This window comes from Terrapene carolina, unplaced genomic scaffold (assembly GCF_002925995.2).
Source record: "Terrapene carolina triunguis isolate 2854851 unplaced genomic scaffold, T_m_triunguis-2.0 Scaffold42, whole genome shotgun sequence".
NCBI lineage: Eukaryota > Metazoa > Chordata > Testudines > Emydidae > Terrapene > Terrapene triunguis.
The window spans coordinates 72,217,974-72,237,667 of record NW_020664393.1 but is presented as its reverse complement, the minus strand read 5'-3'; the positions used below and the strand labels follow the sequence as shown (position 1 = coordinate 72,237,667).

The 19,694-nt window shown below is 40.2% G+C and overlaps 2 protein-coding genes across 14 annotated transcripts in view; one reads left to right on the top strand and one right to left on the bottom strand.

Moving 5' to 3' along the window:
• The window catches only part of SUPT3H (SPT3 homolog, SAGA and STAGA complex component), a 469,967-nt gene extending 451,972 nt beyond the window's left edge, over nt 1-17,995 (bottom strand). Inside the window, exons 1-5 of one of the 12 annotated variants that reach the window (XM_026655958.2) lie at nt 17,651-17,995; nt 16,733-16,772; nt 2,626-2,699; nt 1,374-1,482; nt 253-288 (exon numbers count right to left, since the gene is read on the bottom strand). The gene's annotated coding sequence lies outside the window, so the exon portion shown is untranslated. Of the gene's footprint in view, nt 1-252; nt 289-1,373; nt 1,483-2,625; nt 2,700-16,732; nt 16,773-17,574 lie in introns of all 12 variants that reach the window. The other 11 variants (XM_026655980.2, XM_026655952.2, XM_024212815.3 and 8 more) reach the window with 11 other exon arrangements.
• RUNX2 (RUNX family transcription factor 2) overlaps nt 1-19,694 on the top strand; it is a 191,491-nt gene that overhangs the window by 44,201 nt on the left and 127,596 nt on the right. The gene's annotated exons all lie outside the window — the stretch shown is intronic.

The following is a 19,694-nucleotide window of genomic DNA, read 5'->3' as shown; positions in this document are numbered from 1 at the left end:
GCGGCCACTGGGAGCCGCGATCAACCGAACCTGCGGACGCGGCAGGTAAACAAACCGGCCCGGCCCGCCAGGGGCTTTCCCTGCACAAGCGGCGGAACAAGTTTGGGAACCACTGCTGTAGCTTAATCCTCATTGGAGTGACTAAGGTCCTTACAGTACTGAAACCAGATACTGAATCCTAAAAAATAAGCCAGTAAGAAATGTGAATGAACTCAACAGTGAGATATTCAACTTTAAATCTGATTTATCCACTTTGCACTATTTTCAGCTTTATGTATGGTCCAGTATCTGTAAAAAGCAGGAATACAAAATGAACAAAAAAATTATTTTAAAATGTTTGATGGTTTTCCTGACAGAATTCCTGTGAAATTAAAACAGTTTATTCCAAGTTGAAACCTGGATACAGTTCTACTGTAACCAGATCACATATACTAATTTAGCTCATGTGTTTTTCCTCTCTAATAAAATGCAAGTCAAAATATCTTTAAATCATGTCATCTATAGTCTTAATTTATTGAAAACTAACCAAAGAACTATCAGACAATGTGTAACATGGATACTTCATGAAGACCACCAAATAATAAAATTAACTTAAACTGAGTCAATATAATTAAAAACACACAAGTTCATGTTTTAAAGGTCACTCATTAGAAGCAATATAAAGAGTCAAACCTTATCCAAGTATATTTCTCTATGCAAAAATAGTCAGATACTCTTGCGTGTCTTGCTTTTACCGCCAAACAACATTTAGCAACACTAAAACATTCCAGGCACCATAAATGTCTTCTGATAAACAGAAGACACTCACGGTATATTTTTTTCTCCTGTCTTGTTTGCTAAGAGCTGGTAAACCTTCACCTATCCAAGATCTGCTCATTTCTTATGTTGTTGTTAGTAGTAGTTGTGATAATAAAATGCAGATGTTAATATCATTTATTTTCAGTTAGTCATTTCCCAGTTACAATTTTACCTTTAACCTATGCTTTAAAAAAAAAAAAAAAAAAAAAAGAAGCTTGACAATACAAAGTGTATACCAAGCCTTCTCTCCAACACTAACGCTACATGTGGTTCATTACAATATAGTTTCATTTTCGGTTTGTTTTTTTTAAAGAAAGATATTAAGTCTTTTGAATATGTAAGATATTTTCCATGGTAATGTTATAATTATGGTTAATTTAAAAAGATTAAGGATACATAGCACAGAGATGCATCAAAGAGAAACTTGTAATATACATCTTTATCTAAAACACTAGAGTAAACTGTTTTATATGAATGCTTTCACGTATAGTTTAGGAGACTTCCACTTATTTTCCAGAACGTTGTAATTTAGCTTCTCACACTACAAACACAAGCACATGTGTAACTCTACTCACATATTTAGTTGCACTGAAGTCTGACTTTAGTCATATGAGTAGGCGCACACACGATTTTAACTGTTCTCAGGACCAGGGCCTTGGTCAGCAGTTACCATTAGTCTCAAACCTAAACAGTGAAATTAGTGAGTTTAAAAAAATACAATAAACTTGTCCGTAAGTGTAAAGAAAGATTATGTGTTACTTCTAGCACCGTGCTTCTAAACACTGGAGGTGCAATTAGATTACGTACCAAAGACCCACAGACTTGGAAGTTTAAATCAAGAGTATATATTTAGTCTTACTTTTGTTTTACACATTTTGCTTATTACCCTTTATTTTATGATTTATATAACAGTTAACATCTAATTTTTAATAACTCAAAATATGTATATACACTCTTATGGTAATGTCAAAATCCTTAAATCAAAAGGTCATAGAGAAGTAGAACTACAATTCAGTAAAGCTGTGCAAGGCATTAGCACTAATTTTCGGCTAGAATTTTCTTGCCCTTAAAAATTTTAAAGAAAATACTCTTAAAGTTAATGATTAATAAGATAAGGCCCCAATCCTGAAAACACACATGCTTATTTTAAGCACAGTCTCATTAACTTCATTGGAATCACTTGCGTGAGTAAAGTTATACATGCATGTAAGTGCCTGCAGGACTGGGACTGTAAAATTATTTGGGCTTGTCAAAAAAAATTAAGTGCATGGCATGTAGTCTTATTTCATCCCACGCACTGAGTAAGGGCCAATCAGGCATCCCTTGTTCACATTAATAATTGTTACAGACATGGGTATCCCTTACCAGCATTGCCAACTCTCATGATATTTGGTGCTTTACTTAAAGCTCCCCACCCTGGAGACAAGTGATTATGTGATGATCTCACCTTTTATTTAAGAAAAAAATTCTAGCCCTTATGGCTGAAGAGAAAAGCTTGAAAATGAGACTCACTAAAACTGAGAAACTAAAAAGCAAACAGACTCAAATAACAGTTACATCTCATGAGTTTTGAGCTAATGATTTTTGAACATTTGAGTCTGGCAATACTGCCTTGCATACAAGTAATCCTACTGACTTTAGTGGGACTCTTCCAAAAATAATTGTGCACATAGGCCACAATCCTGCAAAGAGTTCCACCCAGAAGTGTAACTTTCAGAGTGTCATTTATGCCCATGTGTTTTATGTCAACACAATTACTTGCTAAGGCTCCAGTCCTGCAAACACTTACACATGAGCAGTTCCATTAAATCCAATGGGATTACCTACCTGCATAAAACTTTGCAGGATCAGGGACTAGGAGCATACCAGCTCTACCCGTTCATTAAACCACTGTCTTCCTACTAAAACCAAAATATTTAACTTTCAAATCAAGCAGGTGTACAGCATTTTCTTGACATGATGAACCAACAGCTCATCATGCCCTGTCATAGCCTTTAAAATAATTACTTCCCCAGCCCACATTTTGTTTGATGGTTTAGATAATTAACTTCTTTACACATCAAAGTCCCATCATCCGCATGTTCTATTTCCTTTCTTCCGGACATTAAAAACAAAGTCAAAAGCAGAAGCACTCGCAAATCAATTTTCTCCAATAAGTAGAGCTAACATGGAATTGAAAATCTACTGTAATCTTCAACGGGTCAATGTACTACAGTTGTTTTAGCTTTGAATTGAAATACAGCTGTTTGCCATATTGCACAAAGTGAATTCAGATGTTCAGATCGGGTCACAGATTATTTCAATATGTCACAGTTTAATCATGAACTCTAGCAAGGAGAATATAACATTTGATTAACTATTTAAAACTAGTAATTATAAGGCGCTAATCTAAATCTACGTCATACTTGCAAATTATGTTCTTAAATTATTTTCCTCCACAAAAATATCTGGCAATTTTATAATTAAAAAGGAAAGACAATTTACATAAATAATTTTATCAATGAAAACACAAAAAAATACCTATCCTGATCACTCAACACCTCTGGCATAAATTGAATATACAGTCACATAAGAAACAAGTAACTCCCTCACACCCCCAAACAATCTTGAGTGGAAAAATGCTAAGCCTCCTCTGGCTGAGTTCAGGCCAGCGATTCTCACTAAGGTATGTTGGGAACCTACTGTTCCATAACCTGTCTACGTCCTTCCTGTGTAATTCCCACATGATATGACACACCTGTGTTTGACTAATCTTTAAGGTAGAGCGCACAGTCCATCTATTTACTCAAACTTTTGGTAAGGGCACATAAGGGATGGTATTTTGCACTTCCCATAAGCTTGTATAAATAAATGAACTATGCATTGTGCCCTAAATATCAACAAATTTGGGCTATTTCAGATAAAGGGTGGAAAGGGACTATGTTTCAAAGTCAGGGGGTCCTCTCAGAGAACATGATCAGCATCTTCCTGTCTTTTACAGAGAGGTACTCAAATGCCTCCATCAACCACTGTTCTTGCAGCATCACATGGGGGTTTCTTAAGAGACAAAGGATAGGTTACAGAACAAAGGGCCCCCAAACCTCCATTAACTCAATTAAAAGTTACTGACTTAAACACCACCAGAGAGGACTTAACATTCATCTACTCCAGAACTCACTCTGCAACCACAGAAATGGAGAGTGAGGTCTGAATTCGTTCAGCTTTATCTAAAACGTCTCTTCACAATGGGAGGAACCTGAATTAGAAAAAGCTTTTATATATATATAAAAAAAACACACACACACCTGAATTAGAAAAAGCTTTTTATATATATATATATATATATATATATAAAAACATACACACACACACACCACACAATGAAGGGTTAAAAAAAAAAAATCTTCCACTGAACTAAGCAGAAGATTCAGCTGTATTTTCTAACATAGAGATGTCTTCAACTGGGTTGTTTTGTCCTAGGGGCCTGACTCTTCTCCCATTTACACTAGACTTACACCTACAAACCTCCTCTGACCTCCAGTGTCATTAACTATGATTTACTATAAATCATATAAGCGATAGGAGAACCAGGTTACGTACTTCTAATAAAAGTAAAGAGGCAAATCATATAAAACTTTACAAGGTTCCAAGAAAGTTAGAAGTTAATTACATGTTTCCATTCAGCAGGAAATAAAGAATGTGTATATGGTACCTTTCTTACTTTAGGTGCAAAAATAAATTACTGCCACAATAAATTCTTTCTGCAGACTTGCATCTAATTTTTGTACAGCATCGGGCCCTCATTTCACTTCTTCCATAACTACATTTTGCATATGATATGAAATAATGCAAAATGGGATACATTTTTACTTACATAAAACTCATACAAAACAGGAAGGAAGGAAACCACTGAATGCTAAGATGCTTTGAGCAAATACTGTATTAAAATTAGTGTTTTTGTTTTAAATATTCTAGTCTTTACTGCAACTTATACTTAAGACAAAATCAGAAATGTCAGTATCAAGTATTGTATTTGTGCAAATGCTCAGCACTGTGCAAGATGTAGTACAAGAAACAGTCCCTGCTCCTTTGGCCTTTAGGAAGTAAGGGTTTTAATTAACCATGTGTATTCAGGTATTTGGTTTTATCTTATCATGCAACAGAAATGTTAAGATATCTTCACAATGGCATGCTGGTGTGTGACTAGGGCTTTAGGGTGCTATGAAAATACAAATAATAAAACAAGCAAAATAAAAATAAAACAAGCAAAAAAAAATATAATGAGAATTATATATATACACACACACATACATACTGTATTGCCCTGAGGATGTCACAAGGGCTGCAGCTGTGTGCTGACTGGGCCGCATGCAGCCCGCGAGCCACAGGTTGAAAACCATTGCTCTATCTCTTCCAGAAAATGAGTCTGAGACCTGGAAGTCTGGATACTGACAATTAAGGCTTTACGGTTATTCTCCTGGAATTCCTCTAGCAGATTTGAACTAATAGGCTATCTAAAGTGAACTGGTCTAGCTATTCACAATGAAAGTATTACCCAAATTATAAAATTACAAGTTTTGATACATTTATAGTGTAGGTCAAACTATGCAACACTCAATCACCAGTATTTAGGTGTAAATTGCCCCAGTCATACACATGAAGATAAATCAACTATTTCTGTACGACATGTAAAATGTTATAGCATGTAGGATGAGAGAGTTATAGCATCTTAACTTCTCTAGAATGGTATGAGCCAGGGAGATGATGCAAGGAGATCAGTGTTCAAGATGGACTAGACCTTGACAGAGAGGATTTGGGATTAGAAGCAGGCTACATCAGATCTTCATACAATCATGTTGTTCAAATCAGGGGATGGTATCAAAGTAATCTGAGCCTTCTGCTTTTTGAAAAATCTATGAAACAACATCAAGTTAAATGCATATGCAGGTGGTAAAATTCTTGCTAGCAAACTATTATGTCTGCTGTTATTGCTGCTTCTTCTGATGCACTAAATTCTTACTTTACCATTTTCTTTAAAGTGGAAAAAATAAATTTCATCTATTGCATCTGACGAAGTGGGTATTCACCCACGAAAGCTCATGCTCCAATACGTCTGTTAGTCTAGAAGGTGCTACAGGACTCTTTGCTGCTAATCATTTTTGTTGCTCTTCTCTGTACTTTTTCCAATTTTAGTATCTTTTTTGAGATGGGGTGACCAGAACTGCATACAGTATTCAAGATGTGGACATATCAAGGATTTATGTAGTGACATTTGATATTTTCTGTATTATCTATCCCTTTCCTAATGGTTTCTAACATTCTGTTGGCTTTTTTGACTGTTGCTGCACACTTAGCAGAAGTGTTCAGAGAACTATCCACAACAACTCCAAGTTCTCTTTCGTGAGTCGTAACAGCTAATGTAGATCCCATTATTTTTTATGTAGTTGAAATTATGTTTTCCAATGTGCATTACTTTGCATTTATCAATACTGAATTTATTGTGTACCATCATCGTTCCACCAAGTTTCTGTGTTGTCTATTACATCAATATCCTCATTATATACCAGTCACTCAAGTTCACCCATCTTAATATTTAGACTTCTTGCATTTGTATATAAGCACTTATAAAATTTGTCAATATTTAGTTGTCGGCCTTCATGTTATGTAACTGAATGGGACGCTTTCGTTTGACAGTTTCTTTTCAGTTCCGACCTGTACTTCATTAACTTCTGTCCTCTCCTCTTTACTACAATTATCCCTTTAATAAATCATCCCTTAAGAGATGTCTGTCTAAAACACATACTCCTCTGTACCTGTCAGCTTTTCCCCAGCCCTTAGTCTAAGAACTCCTCTTCTACGATCTTTATAATTTTACAAGCCAGTAATCTGGTTCCTTTTTGGTTTAGGTGGAGCCCATCCTTCCTGTACAGGCTTCTCATTTCCCAAAAGGTTCCCCAATTCCTAATAAACCTAAATCCCTGCTATGAATACCATAGTCTCATCCACTTATTGAGACTCTGCAGTTCTACCTGTCTAACTGGCCCTGCAAGCAGAACAGGGAACATTTCAGAGAATGCTACCATGGAGATCCTGGACTTCAATTTTTTACCTACCAGCCTAAATTTGGCCTCCAACACCTCTCTCCTACCTTTCCCTATATCACTGGCACCTACATGTACCATGATCACCAGCTCCTCCCCAGCACTGCACATAAGTCTGTCTAAATGTCTTGAGAGATCTACAAACTTCACACCCAGCAGGCAATTCACCATGCAGTTCTCCTGGCCATCACAAACTCAACTATATATTTTTCTAATAAACATATCCTCCATTACTATTACCTGTCTTACTAATAATAGGAGTCCCCCACCCCAGAGAGGTATCCTCAGTGCAAGAGGATAACCTGACATCTTTTGGAAGGAGGATCCCAACCATAGGATTGTTTTCCTCTACTCCCACTTGATGCTCTCCTTCCCCGAGATATTCATCTTCCTCAACACAGAGGCTGTCAGACGGGGAGAAGGGCTCAACACAGAGCAAGGGTGGGAATACTCCATTATATCACAAAAAGCCTCATCTATGTACCAGTCTCCCTTAGCTTTTTCAGTCAGCCACTCTGGTCTCAAGAGCCCCTACTCTGTCTCTGAGGGCCAAGAACTGCTTTCACTGAATGCACACAAACGCCACCTGCCCACAAGGCAGGTAATTATACATGCTGCATTCACTGCAATAAAATGGATAGCCCTCACTCTGCTGCTGGACTTCTGCCTGCATTATTTTTTACTCTTGCTGGGGGCTTTTTGGTTGTTTGTTCTTTATCGGGAAGGAACTGGGGGGGGGGGGGGGGGGGGGGGGGGGGGGGGGGGGGGAGAATGGGCAGGTTTTCAGGATTATTGGCCTAATTTTAGAGAACGTTTATTAGGTGTATCTGGCTCTCATGCTCCCTCTCTAAACTTCCTCGCAAAACTCCTGTTTGCTAGCTCCTTTGGTCTCTTACAAACTGGCTTTTTAAACCCCTGTTCTCCATGAGTTAGCCCTAACCTCCCCCTTGTCAAGGGTTCCTAAAGGAATTAGGGATCAAAGGATGGCAGGCTAGAGAGCTTCGTTAGGAAGCTCTCAGCTTTGTCTAGCAAACCGCTGGGCTCAGTATATGGCCCCCCCAAACAGACCACACTATAAACTTCAATTAATCAGGCACACTGCAAGCAAGTGCACAAGACACACAGGCAACAAACAAGGGTAACTGTCACTCCTCCTTCACCTGGAGAACTCCCTCGCAAAACTCCCGTTTGCTGCTCCTGTTCACTACCTAGACATGAGGAACATGGATTCTATAACAGTTATCTTCCTTCTTTCCACTTGATGAGATAAACCATGACAACCCCATCATCTGTTCTCAATAATGCACATTGAATCTAGAATTCCTGTATGAAAACCAGGAGAGCATAACAAACTCTTTTCAACTCTACAACATCAACTATGTATAGACACTGGACAAAATTCTGTCCTCAGATGTGGTTCTCATAAACTTCAATGGGAGCAATGCACGTGCATGCAAGAATAAAATGAAGCCCACTAGCTTTTTGTTCACAACTCCTCTCCTTCATCTCAGAAGAGATAAGCAGTCTCAAAGGTTCCTCTTTGCCCATATTAATTTGTTTTTCTTAAAAAAGCATATCTAAAAATCTACAAATAAGCAAAGATTTCCTTCTTAAGTTTCGACCAGTTGTACTAGACAAAAATAATTCTGCTTGATTTGACCAAGCTTATACAGTAAACCACTGATCCTGTTAGAAACCATATAATACTAGGGACTTGTCAACACTTGAAACACTACATCTGCGCCCCTATAGCGCTTCAACGTAGGCACTACCTACACTGACGGGAGGGGTTGCTATTGGTAATCCACCTCCCCGAGAGGTGGTAGTTAGAGCAACAAAAGAATTCTTCTGTCAAGCTAGCGCTGCCTACAACAGGAGTTAAGTTGGCTTAACTACGCCACTCAGGGGAGTGGATTTTTCACACCCCTGAGTGACAGTCGACCTACCTTTTTAGTGTAGACCAAGTCTAGGTGTCCAACTTTTTACTCAAAATGCAACATCTATAGCCTTCCTCTCATATTCCTTTTTGATAGCTACGGTTTGTCCAAACATAAATGTAATGAGAGTTCTTTAAACCACCTTTGGCAGAAATTTTAGAAATATTTTGGGCCCAGCCACTGAAAGACAGACTGATGATTAATTGGATTGATTTACCGGATACAGAAACCGCCAGCTGAAAAATCATGCTACGGATGCAGGATTCTGTAGTGTGAGGCACTGATAAAGTCGCATTTCTTACTTTGAATTCAATTGGAAACTCTATAGTGGGAGGCCTCTCTTTTCCTGGAGGTATTCGGGCTCAGAGGAGGCAGAAACTAATCTCAGACTCTTGCTCATCTCTCTTCACAGAATGCACTGTGCTTTTTGCAGACAAACCTGCCATACCAAGCTGCCATGCTTCCCATTGATGATTTTAACAAACTCAAGTAACGGCTAAACATTTGGTGAAGAACCCAAGTCACAAAATTGAAGGCTGCAAAATTCCTGTAAAGTAATTTGCTGCTTCTAACAGAGGTCTAAAGCCTCAGTTTTGGATTGGTGAATATAAAAATAAAATTGATGAAAAAAATCCTTGTAATGGTTGTGCAGGAGGGTTGTGGCACAGAAAAAGTAAATCAACTAACCAACTTATCTGAATTAAAAATACTCAGTATTTGCATAACACAGATTCTGTCAAAGTTTTTCAAAGCTTTGATTATCCCAGTGTCCTTATAAGTCTATTTTAACAATGACTTTATGGATGTACATACACAACCTCAGAGCTATTTTTTCCACTCAGATAACCACAGGTAGTCTCCAGTTAAGTAAGTGATGGCTGTGAATGCCAATCTCAGGGTAGAAATTGGCCCCAAATCTTCTGGCACTCATACCTACGACTCTGGCAGGTAAAAACTGATCAAATCTAGACTTGTGTAACTGGTGTGGTATTTTACCTTTCTGACTAGTAAAAGTGCACTCTTTCTGCTTAGACCTACATAGGAGGGCTTTAGCTCAAAGCACAGTCTAGTACTCAAACCAAATACCACCACTGGATTGTAGGGCATCACCAAACTATACCTTTGTATGGTATGAGAATAAACGTCATTTCATAGCACCCTAGCATGAAATATATTATGGGGAGATTTAGGCAAGGTTCACTTTTATTTAATATTTTACATAACAGACATTTTGGTAGACTTTTTAAAATTATGTTTTACTCTTTGTTATTTGCAGTATGGTCTTGCAAACCTGAACATACAACTTCTTCTACCACCAATTTACAGATACTCCATTTAGGAAGCACTGACATATTTTGTTTTGATTTAAGCCCAAGCTAACAACTAAGTTTTGTTTGCTTCTCTGGACATTTTATTTCGGCTTTTTTTTTTGTTCAGATTAGGTGACTATAATGAACACAATATTCAGGTGGGAGAATACCACAGAATTATATGATGGCATAATATTTTAGTGTTAATTTCTATGCCATTCTTCATGCATCCTAACATTTGTTTTGACTGTCATTGTGCACTGCACAGGTGTTTTTACTTAAGTGTCCAAAACTACACCTTGATCTTTTTGCTGGCGCTTTAAATTAATTTAGAGTCCAGCAATGAGAATACATACTTCTAGTTATTCTTACTAATTTGTTACCTTCATTTGTCAACAATAAATTTAATCAGCCATCAGGCTCCTCATTCATTTAACTCTGTTAAATCCCTCTAGAATTCCTCAGTCTTCTCTACTTTTGACTAACCTAATTGTGTTATCTGCAAATTCTGCGACCTCACTGTACATCCTTACACCTTTAGCTTTCCATGGTTCTAAGCTTTTTTTTTTTTTTTTTTTTTTTTTTTTTTTTTTAATTAAAGTCAGTCAGTTTCTTTCTTTTGGACCTCAACTGCAGCATCTTTGCCCTACTCAACTCCTTTCCAAACACAGCTGCTAAGATCAACTTCCTGGCTCACACTCTGACCACACCACTCTCTTCTTTGTGTACCTCTCGTGGTTCCTATTTATGCATTACATGAATCACAAGCTTGTCTTTGTCTCTAAGGCCCCTCATAATTTAGTCCCACCGTGACTATCAACTCCCACCTTTGCTCTGCAAATAATGTCAACCTCATTTGCCCACCTCTTACACAAGGCTCCACAACCCTTACTTTAATACAAATAGGTAAGATCTCATGGGAACAAAATCTAATGGAAAAAGAAATTCAGGAGAGCTGACTGTGTCTCAAAGAGACAATATTAAAAGCACAACAGCAAACTACCCTAATGCAAAAGAAAAATAGGAAAAATAGGAAGAGGCCCATATTGCTCAATCAGGAGCTCTTTAGTGACCTAAAAATCAAAAGAGAATCCTACAAAAAGTGGAAACATGGACAAATTGCCAAGGATGAGTACAAATTAAAAGCACAAACATGCAGGGACAAAATGAGAAAGGCAAAGGCACAAAATTAGTCATACCTAGCAAGGGACATAAGAGGCAACAAGAGATTCTATAAAAACCATTAAGAGAAAGATGAAGGAAAATGTGGGTCCTCTGCTTAGTGGAGAAGGAGAGCTAAGAACATATCACATCAAGAAAGCTAAGGTGTTTAATGCCCATTTTACTTCAGTCTCTGGTTAGTTAATATTAACAACAAGGAGGAAGCAATGCAAGCCAAATTAAGGTAAGAATGGGTTAAAGAATATTTATAAGTTAGATGAATTCAGGAAGGTATGACCAGATGCACTTCACCCTAGGGTACTTAAGGATCTAATTGAAGCAATTTTTGAACCATTAGTGATTATCTTCGAGAACTCCTGGAGGACTGGAGAAGGGCAAAATACTATCCATCTTTAAAAGGGAACAAAGAGGATCCAGGAGATTATAGACCAGTCAGCCTAACTTCAATACCTGGAAAGATACGAGAACAAATTATTAAACAATTAATGTGTAAGCGCCTAGATTATAATAAAGTTAAAAGTAATAGCCAACATGATTTGTCAAGAACAAATCATGCTAAACCACGCTAATTTCCTTCTTTAACAAGATTATTGGCCTGGTGGATGGGAGGAAGCTGTAGACAAGATATATCTTGATTTTAATAAAGCTGTTGATACAGTCCCAATTGACATTCTCATAAGCAAACTAAGGAAACGTATTCTAGATGAAATTACTGTAAGGTGGATGCACAACTGTTGGAAAGCTAATACTCAAAGAGTAGTTATTAATGGTTTGCTGTCAAATTGGGAGGACATATCAAGTGGGGGTCCTGCAGGGTCTGATACTGTCTGATACTATTTATAAGGCCCTATCTGAATTGCAGGATGGTTGTCAAAGAAATGATGCCGAGTTGCGAATAAGACATGGAAAATCATTGAAAAGTAATAAATGACCTTTATTAATTGCCATAATTTGGAAAAGCCAAAGAAGACCTATTTGTTTATGAAAAATTTGCTGGAACAATATAAACACTCAAGGATTATGTTATGACTGCCCTTTTTTTAAAAGAAAAAATAACCAGACATTTTGCTGCAATGATATTACAGTCATTAATGCACAGGGCTGACAGCTGCTATCAGCTTGGATAAATGGGGTTCTACTGTACTAATGGGGAAAAAAGTGTGTTGCAAACCACAAAATGTATGCAAAATTGGGGACTGTGCAAAGTAAGCTAATTAAAATCAAAACTGCAGTGGAAGCCTAATATTGTGGGAATCACAATTTCCACAATATCGCAAATTAAGTAGGACCTTACCTATTTAATATTTTCATTAAAGACATGGAAATGGTATGGAGAGTAAGCTTATAAAATTTGTGAATGATGCCAAACTGGGAGGATTTGCAAGCACTTTGGTCAACAGGATTAGAATTCAAAACAACCTTGACAAAATTGTAGAACTGGTCTAAAATCAACAAAATGAAATTCAGTAAAGACAAGTACAAAGTTCTACACTTCGGAAGGAAACAAAAATCAAATACACAACTATACAAAGTGGAGAATAACTGGCTAGGCAGTAATACTTCTGCAAAGGATCTGGGGGTTACAGTGGATCACAATCTGAAGGAGTCACTCTGGGGTATATTAACAAAGGTGTTGTAGGTGCTCTCGACTCGGCATTGCAAGGCCTCAGTTGGAGTACTGTGTCCAGTTTTGCGCACTGCACTTTAAGAAAGCAGTGGACAAATTGGAGATAGTTCAGAGGAGAGCAACAAAAGTTATAAATAGTTTAGAAAACTTGATCTATGAGGAAAGGTTTAAAAAACCTGGACACGTTTAATTTTGAGAAAATACTGAGGGGGGAAACCTATAAAAGTCTTCAAATACACTTAGGGCTCATAAAAGAGCATGGTGATCAATTGCTCTCCATGTCCACTGAAGGGGACAAGAAGTCCCTTGATCGTCAGCAAGGGAGATTTCCATTAGAGATCAGGAAAAACTTTCTATCAGAACAGCTAATTTCTAGAACAGGTTTCCAAGGGAGGTTGTGGAATCCCCACCATTGGAGGTTATTAATAACAGCTTGGACCAGTGGTCCCCAACTTTTTTCATCTGGTGGGTGCCAGATGACGAGCCACCACAGACCGTGGCTGGCGGACGAGCATCCGCTGAAATGCCACCAAGAAGCGGCAACATCAATAGGCGTCACCGCCGAAATGCCGCCGACAAGCAGCGTCATCCAGAGGTGTCACCGCTGAAATGCCGCCGAAAATCGGCATTTGTCGGCAGCATTTTGGCGGATGCTCGTCTCCGGCCAGTACGCGGGCGCACATAGATGCCATGGCGCCCGCGGGCACCACGTTGGGGACCACTGGCTTAGACAAACACCTCTTAGGGATGGTCTAGGAGGTATACTTGGTGCTGCCTCAGTGCAGGGGGCTGGACTAGATGACCTCTCAAGGTCCCCTCTGGGCCTACATTTCTATGATTCCATAATAATAAAGAGTAATTAAAAAGTTAAATTTAGTCATACTTTATTGGTAGTCAATACATCCCCTTTTAGGGATCCCACCATAACACATGAAGCCTGTGAGCCACGAGGTCTTTGCAGCAGCATATCCTAACACATAATATTTGTTCTGTTTTGACATCTGTTTCAGTGTCTGACAATGGGAGCAAACATCCTTTTGTTCACTTTTAATCATTTAGAGTGAGACTTTCAAGAGCTCTCTGAGTTGGGCTAACAGCTCCCACTCAAGTCATTGAGAGTTTTACTATCAACTTCATAGCAGCAGCATTAAGCAAACATTGGGTGCTTTTGAAAATATCCACCTTTTTCCCTTTCCCCCCACCACCACTGATTAACCTCTTGTTTACTACCTCCCATTATTCCTTTTTCATTTTCCTGATGAAAGTTTTAAGGTGTTGTTTTGGTTACAAATATTTTGCTAGCTTTGAGAACATTTTAATTGTATTTTTGAGTACCCCAAGCATGTGAAAGTGCTTGGCAAGGGAGGGAGCTAGAAGATTACTTATGAATAAAATTATTCTGTATGTTTAATAGTGCCATGGAAACTAATCATGATTTTTAGCATTACTGATGATCTTTTTATGAAATACAAAATGTAAATTGGTCTAGCAAAAGGCCCACAAAGGCATCAACTTAAGTTTCAGTACTTTGGAGACCCAGATTTCTGACTAGTTACCAAGGATCTCATAACTCAGGGGTTCTCAACCTTTTTCTTTCTGAGGCACCCCCCAACATGCTATAAAAATTCTGTGGCCCATCTGTGCCACAACAACTGTTTTTCTGCATATCCAGTAGATTAGAAGACAAAGCTGGTGTTAGGGGGTAACAAGCAGGGCAACTGCCTGGGACCCTAAGCCACAGGGTGCCCCATGAAACTAAGTTGCTTGGGCTTCAGCTTCAGCCCCACACAGCGGGCTCGGGCTTCAGCTTTCTGCCCTGGTCCCCAGCAAGTCTAATGCCAACCTTGCTTTCTAGTTTATTTTGGAGGACCCCCTAAAACCTGCTTGTGGCCCCCCAGGAGCCTCTGGCCCACTGGTTGAGAAACTCTTGTCATAACCAACTAAATAATGCCCAGAACAGAAAAAGCACATGGCTAACTGCCTTCCCCATTTTCTTTGTAGACTTCATGATAGCAACAAAACAGTCCACACAATTTCTGTGGGATTATCACACTTCTTGGGTTTGGCCTGCTGTTTTACCACACCTCTTGAGGCACGCTATCATCACCCAGAAATGCAGAATCTAGCATGCCTTATTTCTTAAGGGTATCATGTAGGGATGGTATTAACAACCAAGAAAGGTGCTCAACATTGCCTAAAATGATTATGCAAATGTAATTCCTACCATATGTAGTTTATTAAATTATAGTTTGCTTATGCTGACAAGTTACTAATTGACTAATCACGTTTCAGACAGTCACATTTTGCGTTATTCAAAATTAAGTCCATAAGAGCAATGTAGTTGGTTGTGACACTGTTTGGCTTAGCAAATAAGCCTGTATATTGAAGAGCTGGGTGAATTCTATTAAACCTTGAGCTTTATTGTCAACCCTATTGTTCCAAAAACATGAGTCAGACCCCCAAAATAAAAAAAATGTGAAGGGTTCTTTTTATTCGCCTTCTAGTTTTCAAGCTTTTACAGCATACTCTGGTCATCTGTTCAAACTTCCGAAATTACGTGTTTTTTTTTACATGAAAGCTAAGATTCTCATGTATTCACATGACTCCAGGAGCTGGGGCTTTAAGAAAACTACCAAATATCTCAGGAGTTGGCAAAACTACTTATGACACCACTCTCACTACTAATGCAGCAATAACAAACAAGATGAAAAGTCATCATAAGAGACAGGTTACCAATCTACAAACATGAGGTCTGAGCAAAGCCCATTGAAGTCAATGGGAATATTTCCATTGGCTTCAATGGGAGTTGGGATCTGGCCCATGGTAAAAAATAATAAACTTAAAACAGTAAAGGAAGGGGAAGGGAGAGAGGAGAAGACTCATAGCAGGTAGAAGAACACAGTAGTTTAGCTGAATATTTCAAAAGGAAGGCATTCTCTAAATACCTCATCAACAGAATTTGTTTCTAATTTCCATTTGGTTCAAATTATAACCCTTCAAGTAAACTCAGTTCTACAAAAATCTTCTGAAGTACCTCACAACACACCCTTAATGTTGCTACAGGACGTCCTGGTCTACACTGGGAATTTATATTGGTATAGCTACATCGCTCAAGGCTGTGAAAAATCCACAGCCCCGAGAGAGGTAACTATACCGACTTAACCCCGTTGTAGACAGTGCTATGTCAACAGAAGAATTCTTCTGTGGACCTAACTACCGTCTCTCGGGGAGCTGGACTGCCTATGCCGATGGGAGACCAACTCCTGTTGGCATAGGTAGCATCTACGCTTAAGCACTACAGCTGCCTGCTGTAGCATTTTAAGTGTAGACATACCCTGAAGCTAAATATATTGCCCAAAACCTCATTTTCTCCTGGAATGCATATCTAATAAATCTTTGCATGTATATAGTTCTTTTCATTCATAGGTCACAAAGCGTTTCAGTCATTTGTGTAATTTCTAGAGCTGAAGTTGCTGACCAATATATAAAGCATATCTTAATATATTTAGTAAATGATAATGAAAACCACTGCACATTTATAAGAGTTCAACAGAAAAAAATGCATTCTCTTGGACTTGAGAATGTATTAAATGCTCAGAACCTGGGAACAGGTAGTTTTTTATTCATTGCAAAGTCTGGGCCCTTCACCTATAAAACACCACACACACTTGTACTGCTATCTAAATAAAATCCATCAATCCCCCTGCCCCCACCAAAAAAAAATGTGGGCGAGAGAAACCACCAAACTCTCAGAACGGCAAAGATACAACACCATCACAAAACAACACTCAACAGTACCTGGCACACTTTTGGTGTAACTGGACATCAGCAACTTGTTCTATATAAATTATAAAAACATTTTCAAAGTTGTTTACAAACATGAATATAAATAGGGCATAGTAAAACATTTAGTAAGCGATAAGTGTAAACCCCAGGGAAATTGATAAGAGGAGAGAAACAGGATGCAGACCACCAGGCTGAGGAGTTATGTGTACCCATACTCCCCAAAGTGGTCACCTGTTCTGGGTGCCTGAGTTATTAGGGTGCTTTGAACCTGAATTTCAGACTTGTTGAGAATCTACAGCTGCCACCGAGGTCAAGTGGAGTTGTGGGTGCTCAGCACCTCTGAAATTCAGGCCCGAAGTACCCCAGATTGGACATCCGAAACACTCAGGCACCTGCAACAGGTGGCCAATTCGGGGGGGGGGGGGGGGGGGAAGCTTGGTTTTAGCATCTGGTCCCAGGGAACAGATAACGTTACAAGGAAAGGAGCTGCAGAGGCTTTCCCCAGACCTGGGGTGCTAGGGTGACCAGATGTCCCGATTTTATAGGGACAGTCCTGATATTTGGGGCTTTTTCTTATATAGGCTCCTATTACCCCCCCCCCCATCCCCGTCCCGATTTTTCACACTTGCTGTCTGGTCACCCTAGGGTGCAAGTGGCACAGCGCTGGGTGGAATCTAGCCCAGGCGCTGGGAGACGTATTACCATGCTAACAGAGGCCAAGGCACATTAGCAGACATTCCTGCAACAGGGTGCAAGACTCAGGAACACACATAACCCTCCCCTTCTCTCCCCCCCTCAACCCCCCCAAAAAAAGATTACTAGGCAGCCAGGCAATACATCCCTGGGGTCAATACCTCCACGGCCCCATGAACTCCCTGCTAAGTTAGGCAATAGCAACACGCTGTTCGCTCGCCCTTGCTGGTGACTCACTCAAAGGCTCAGACACACGGGGCTGGACGCAGAGGTGTGCAAGGAAGGAAGGCGCAGCCTGGCCTGGTGGTGGCCAATTAACCCCAGTGGGCTGATGTCCAGAGACAGAGGGACGGTTGGACAGGGGGAGAGGGGAGCTGCGCCGTCCTCCTTCCCCTACCACCAGACACGGAGAGAGGAACCGAGGCCTCTCAGCGGCCGCTCGGCTCTAGGTGACTAACCGACCAGGGGGAAAATGGCGCCGCCCGCCGGGGGAGGGGCCGGTTCCGCCACACATCGGCTGCGGAGCACCCGCGCCTCCATCTTCTGTGTGGCGGCTCGCGCCGCTTCTCCCTGGGCGGCCGGCGGCGGTTGGAGCCCCGCGTGAGGGAGGGGGGTGGAGCAGGGGCGGGCCGCGCTGTGCCCAGCCCTGGCTCGGCCGCTGCTCCCGCTTCCCTCAGAAAGGGGTTTCCCCCTGCGCGGCGGCGCGGTAGAGCAGCCCGTAGGGGAGAGGAGAGCTGGGGAATCCCCCAGAGGAGGCCCCTGCTTGTAGGAGACCCCCGTGTAGGGGCTCGGATATCCCCCGCCGGTTTCAGAAGAGACCCTGGAGCCATCAGGAGGTGCTTCTACAGGCATCTCTACGGTCCCCTCTCGGCACCTGGCTAGGAAGTGCCATATGTTGCATTTACATTAGAAATGAAAAGGGCATCGAGCTAACACGCTGTGCCCCTTGCCATAAAGTCAGATGCTTATAAGATTTCTCTTCCACCCCCAGCAGACAGGAGAGGCCCTCTAGCAGCCAGGCACTGCTGCAGATCATGTGTCTGAGGCTTAGACCCGATAGCCGTGGTTTTCAACCTGTGGGGGCGTCTAACTGGGAGCTCTAAAAGGTTGTTACCATAGAACAGTGGTTTTCAATTTGTGATTTGCGGACCCCTGCGGCCGCAGACTATGTCTAAGATTTCCAGAGGGGTCTGCACCTTCATTTGAAATGTTTTAGGGGTCCGCAAATGAAAAAAGGTTAAAACCCACTGCCCTGTAGCAACCAGGCACTACTGCAGGTCATGTATCTAAGGCCTAGACCCTTTAGTAGCTAGGCACTACTACAGGTGGTGTATCTGAGGCTTAGACACTACAGGAACCAGGCTGTACTGAAGGTAGTATATGTCAGGCTTTAAGGAAGGGTCCCAGTGACTATGAGACAAAAATTAACCTAAAAATAATAAGTACCCAGGGGTGTGCAAAGGGTTGCCAAAGACACATAGCTCCATCTCAAAGTGATGCTTCACCTATGAGGGTTTGATGCAAGATCCTCGCTTCTGGGCAAGTTTAAATGTCCCAAAAAGTGGGTTTTCTGATGAGTCTCGCAGGAAAACTGTTCCACAGCTTAATAGCTATCCCCGTCAGGAAGGTTTTGGGGGATATTAAGCTAAGGTCTGGTTTGTACATGGATTTTGTACCAGTATAACTATTTTGGTTGGAGGTGTGATACACCAGTAAAACATAAAACCCCTAGTTTGGACACTGTTATTCTGGCATAAAGATGACATACCGATATACCTTATTCCCCTTCCTGTATGGGAATAAACTATAGTGGTATAAGCCCACTTATACTGGTATAAACACAGCCATACTATGGAATTGTACTATTTTATACTAATACAGTTGAAGCGATACAACTTCTGTGTGCAGCCAAGTCCTAAATTTTCCCTCTAATTTCATCCCATGACTCCTAATTATACCCTCTTATTAAACCCTAAACAAACCCTAAACTCTGTCCTTGACATCTGCTTGTTTCAAATACTTGCATACTGCATCATGACCATTGCCTCTCCCAGGTGTCAATTAGCAAGATATATATATTTAGATATACATATTTTAACCTTTCCTCATAATTCCATTCTTCTGTCCTCTGCACCTCCAAATAATTTGTGTTGCTTTTCTGTGAATTTCCTCCAGTGTCTCAACAACTTTCTAGCACAGGGAACAGGTCCCTAAAAGGGAAGCTTATTTTGTTACAGACTACTAGAATCAGAATTACTTGGAAGCTGCCTACCTACTATCC